Genomic DNA, 6,000 nt, shown 5'->3' with positions numbered 1-6,000 from the left:
TTACTTTTTACCATCCACGTTGTCACACGTGTAAATTAACCTTTATTAAAAAAATTTACCTAGTTAACCGGTTACAGGTCACCTGGGACCATTAGAAGCGGATTGATAATAAAGGCCGGATTATTAAAAAAATAATCGAAAGGTGAGATTATTTTAGGCGGATAAGGCAAAGGTCGGATTATTATGGGCAATTTTTCCTATATAAATTATAAAGTATAGAACACCAGGCCAATTTTTTTTAAATGATTACAAAATACATAGATCTAAAAAAAAGTTCATAAGAAATGTATCACATGTTCAAAATTATAAATAAGATGTTCATAAATCCAAATATATATGTCTGTAAAAATATATATTTATAGGAAACATATCCTATGTTCATAATTTCAACTTAAAATGTTCAAAATACCAAAATATAACAAAAACAGATCTGTTAATAATAGAATACACAAATATCAGTAACAAAAAAAAAATCAAAATAATATGAAAGCTACATATTTCGAAACTCAAACCTAGCCATAGTGATTTAATTAGACAATGGAATCTCATTAGATAATAATCATCTCCGGCGTCTGATCTTAAACACCTTCTCCTCGTCATATCCGCCATTTTAAGCTTCACTTCTTTGCAAAAAATCCATTAACAAAGCTTCAATTGAAGGTTGAAGAAATTGAATTTTGAAATTAATATATGGTGATCAACAATATATGGTGATGAAATAATTAAATCAACAAACAATGAATGAATTTAAGAATAAGAAAAATAGAGGAGAGAGAAATTAGAAATTATGAATTGTAAGAGGAGGAGATGAAGGATCTCAATCTATGATAATGAACAATAGTGATGAAGAAATTAAATCAAAAACAAAATAATGAATGAATTTAAGAGAGAGAAAACTAGAAGAGAGAGAAATAAGAAATTAAGAAAGTGTGAGGGAGGAGAAGAAAGGAGAGAGAAAATACCGAGAGATAATAATGTTGGTACTTGGTAGTGATGACAAATTGTAAAATACGTGACATCTTATTACTGGTGGTGCACACAGTTTAAATTGTGCATGTTAAAATTTGCGAAGTTTAACTAAGAGTGAAATTTTATAATTGGGCTTGAATAATAGTGTAAGCTTTCTTTATTCTAAAGTGGGCTACCAATATTATAAACAAAGTGAGTTGGTGCATAGGAAGAGGAACATAAATTAAATTCGTGCATATTAATTTAGCACGGTTCAAATAAATTTTGCGTAAAATAACTTATTTAATGAAAACGAGATAAAATAATCATTTATATAATAAAGAAATATATTATAATTTACTCTAAAATCACGGGGGATTACACTTCTTTTCTTGGTATTTCTGTTAATCGTACCAATTCAAGGATAATATGTTTCTCTGTTTATTAGCGAAAGTATGCCCAAGACATTTTAGCTCGAGCAAATATGTCAAGTTATACTCTGTTACTACTCCGGTCGATACCAAGTCGAAACTAAGTGCAACTGGTGGTAAGTGCTTAGAGAATCCGACTCTGTATCACGAACTTGCAGGGGGCCTTCAATACCTCACCTTCACTAGACCGGATATCTCATATGGAGTTCAGTAGATATGTCTCATTATGCACGACCCATATGAACCGCATTTTCATGCTCTCAAACTAGTTCTCCGGTATGTGAAAGGTACTCTTGATTTTGGGATGCATTTTTCTTCTACTCCTCAGTCCTCACCGGGTGATTTCCCTGACACTCGTCGATCCACCTCTGACTATTTAAATTTTTGGGTGTCAATTTGATATATTGGTCGTCTAAGTGTTAAACCACTTTGTCACGGTCTAGCGCTGAGGCGGAGTGTAGTGGCGTTGTCAATGTGGTAGCTGAGACCTCTTGGATTCGAAACTTACTTCTAGAGCTTCATTGTCCCTTCACAAGGCTACAATAGTCTAATATGATAATATTTGTACAACATCAACATACAAAGCATGCATGTTGAAGTGGACAATCATTTTGCTCGGGAGAAGGTTGCTCTAGGTCACATTTGTGTTTTACATGTCCCATCTTCATATCATCATTATGCTGACATTTTCACCAAGGATCTTCCTATTCCGTTGTTCGGATTTTTGCTCCAGTTTAAGCATTTGTCCTCCTCCCGCTTTGACTGAGGAGGTGTGTTAGACAATTTTTTAATAAAGATTATTTCATAAATAAAAAGTCATATGACATCTACAAAGAGATTTAAAGTTAATAAATACAAGACAATTGAATCAAATAAAAACATCCTTTCAGTAGAGCTACTATACGATCGTTGTTGCAAATTGCACATTCTTCATACCCTCTTTCATATCTATGTGATTTACAGCCTTCTTCGATGAATGGGTCTATCAATTTGTTATAGTCGTGAAGAAAATTTTCGTCTAATTCATCTGATTGTAATCGAAGGATTAACCTCTTTCTCGATCCCGCACAAATCTTTACCCATAAACAACTTGTACTTGCACCATAATAAACTCAAAAAACAAAAACAAAACTAAAACAAAGCCACCATAGGGGATCTTACTACACTCAACCTACTATAGGGGTACTTACTACTTTGAAAAAGTGTAGATTTATTGAATTCAATAACAAAAACATAAAGAAACTGAAACAAGCCTTGGGTTTAAGTTATTAATGGAATTAGCTTTGCTACCAAATAGTTTCAGTGTACTTGACAAGAGAAATTTATGATTGCTTAACCTTTGATCGTCTTTATGAGATAATGTTAGAAGTAAATGAGTTTTAATTTATATGGATATCGGGAGTTTGTATTCACCTAGGAAGTAATTGACTACATATACGCATATGTAACTTTTTACAATTTTTCCTAATTTGTATGATTTTTATTTTATTTTGGTTTTCGAATGAGTTTATCCTTATTTAGTAGTTATGGTTTAGATTTTCTACTTCCATTACCAATAACTGTGTTAATGTTAAAGATGTAGTATTAGCTATCAAGTGATTCATTTGTACATGTTTTGTTCTTGTGATTTTTTAATTCTTTAAACTATTAGGTATTTAGGTGGCACCACTGTTTGATATATTTATCATTTTTGTAGTACCTTAATATCCTCGTTGTTTGGTGTTTAGCCATTTAAAATCCTTGAATGAGACTTAGGTTTGTGTTTCGTTGTAGCAATCTAGTGTATATGTCTTATGCATATGTAAATGAAATCTATATGAATTACGTTTCAGTTAAAATATTTGCATTTGATAAAATGTTATAATATAGCAAATGCAAGAAAGACTATCAAAATCTACATAAGAGAACAGAAATGTTATGTGTTTAGCTAATGTTGAGGTTGCTATGTCCATAGATACGCGAGAGGAATTTTATTGATCTTGAGGAGAGTAGAGTACTAGGTTAAATCCTAGGGAGTTTATATAGCACTTTCAATTGAGAGTAGTGGCTAGGATAAATCCATGTGATGGCTGTTGAAGGGGGCTAACTGATTAAGGCATCGTAGAACATAGAATAATCTAAATGGTTTGTTCATCTTATTTAATTTTTTCAATTATATTGAATTATGATGTTTTTTTTGTTTAATGCTTTTTAATGGCCCCATTGTATTTGTTGTCATATTCTCATTTTAGTGATTAGGTAATGTTTCTTTTTCTACTCATTTAGGACATTTAATATTGGATACCATTTATTTTTATTTTACTTTTTAAAACAAAAGATGAATGGGTGTATAAAATAGTGGAGAGAGTGTTTTAATGTTAGTGTATGCAAGATAAAGTGATTATGTAAAAACGTGGGTCGCTAAGATAAAATTAGAGAGAATGTGTTGAAAGGTGTAAGTTCTGTCAAGTTAAGGAGTATAAAGGTAAAAAAAAAAAAAAATCATATGTACTTGTGACATACTTCCTCTTATGCTTAATAACACCTTTCATTTTCACAATTGCCAAATGCATTATTTCAATCTCTATAATCTTTATTTAACAATAAGTAAAAATTATATGTTATGAAAGTATAAGTTGTGGTGATTCTAACAAGATATAACATTACTTTTAATTTATAGATTTTTCCTATTTGGTACCTAATTTTTATTTTTATTTCTATTTCAGATGGTACTATTGTAATTTTGACTTACTTTCTACCATATCTTGTTAAATAAATCATTAGGGCATTTGTGGTCATTTTTTCCCCCTATTTTTTGACTTCAAAATTTGATCCTTAAAGGTTATAACCCCTTAAATTTATATCAAACATTTATTTTGCGTGAAACGAATTGAAATTTGCAAATTGAGACAATTTACTTGCACATAAACCAAGGCATTTATAATCATTTATTATTGTTAAATTCGGCTTCAGATTTGAACCTTAAGGACTTTAACATTCCCTTAAAACCTTAATCGGGCAATTTTATGGCACCCAAATCAAAGAATTCAAAACAAATGTAATGAAATTTCACACTAGAGAATAGATTAAAAGTGTAGTAGTACCATGTGAAATCCAAAAAGAAATTAGGTACCAATGGAAAATCCCAAAGTACAATGGTATCAAATGGAAAATCCCTTTATTTTTCTTACCAATGAATCATCAAATAAAGTCAAAGTATGTAAATAGCGCAAAGTTCAAAAAGAAGTGGTCTATGAGTAGAAGCCATAATGCCCACCAAAGTGTTCAAGTAAAATGAAAAAGAGAAAATATAGAAGTATTGTTTTAGGGAATAAATATTATGCTTAAAACTTTAAAAATAGTAGGATGAATTTTTTTTTTTTTTTATTTTTTTTTACCACATTAGTTGTCTCTTGTAATTCTTGGTTGATTGTCCTTTCTACATCTTGTGAAATAATATTTTGTAAATGTATGAAAAAAAAAAAAAGAATTCATTTTGTTTGCAAAAGGCTTGTAATTTGTTAAAGGTACTTTTTCCGTGTGTCTAGTTATATATTAAGCTTGTCATCTTTCCTTGTCTCAAAGTGTAATTTTTAGACTTCACTAGATAAGGATTTAATTTACACATTAGAATAGATTGGTACATAGGCTTTTATTATGTGTGTTTTTCATATACTAGCATTGTTTAATAGATAGTTGTAAAGAAGTAGCTCCATGGGGTTATAAGGTTTGGTACTCGGGTAAGGATAAGGGTAGTTATGGAGCGATATCCTCATTGATCGGAAATATTTTAATTATTAAGGTGTCTAAAAGGAGTGATCGGATTATGAGTGTTACACTTGTGATAGGTGATGAGTTTTTAACTATTTTAAGTGCTTATGCACCACAAGATTGGATGCCTTTGTAAGACAAGAATTTTGGGATGACTGATGAAGTGGTGCAACAGATTTAAGGAGTGAGAAGTTGGTCATTGGGGGAATTTTCAATGGACATGTGATCTCTCACCTATTGACTTATAGGAGTTGGGGCAATACAAGTCAAATTGATTTCTTTTCGGTAAGGAATGCTCAAAGGAAGAGGTACGTTGATTGTATGGTGATCCCTGGTGAGAGTACAACAACTCAACATAGACTTTTGGTGCTTGATTTTTGAGGTCGTCGATATGTAAGGACGTGAAGACCTCAATCTTGCCATGTGAATGTGTTGTGATTAAATAATTTAAAACATTCTTCTGAAGGACTTTAATTTTCCAACTATTATTAAATAGTCTATGATGTGGATAGTGTTTATCAAGTTTTTTGTTTAATGGCCTCATTGATATAGTAATCCCTTTATCAACAAACAATAGTTCTATTCCACTCAAAATTATTGTCCCTAGAAAAGAGTCTCATTTCTCCATTTTTTTTCCCTAATTCACCTTAACAATCATGTCCCACTAATTATTTTCTTCAACGTTTTTAATCAACCCTTCCTGCAGTTTCTTACCCTTCACCTTGCCATGTAAAATCTGGAAGTTTTAGATTGTTGACAAGGTCCCTTCTTTAGAGGGAAAGAATTTATACTGTATGGCTTTTAGTCTCTTCTAGTAATTGTGAAACCTTTGTACTTCATATAAGTTAGACAGAAAAATTATATTAATTCT

This window comes from Chenopodium album, chromosome 25 (assembly GCF_948465745.1).
Source record: "Chenopodium album chromosome 25, dcCheAlbu1.1, whole genome shotgun sequence".
Classification (NCBI taxonomy): Eukaryota; Viridiplantae; Streptophyta; class Magnoliopsida; order Caryophyllales; family Amaranthaceae; genus Chenopodium; species Chenopodium album.
Note: the sequence above shows the minus strand (reverse complement) of the source record.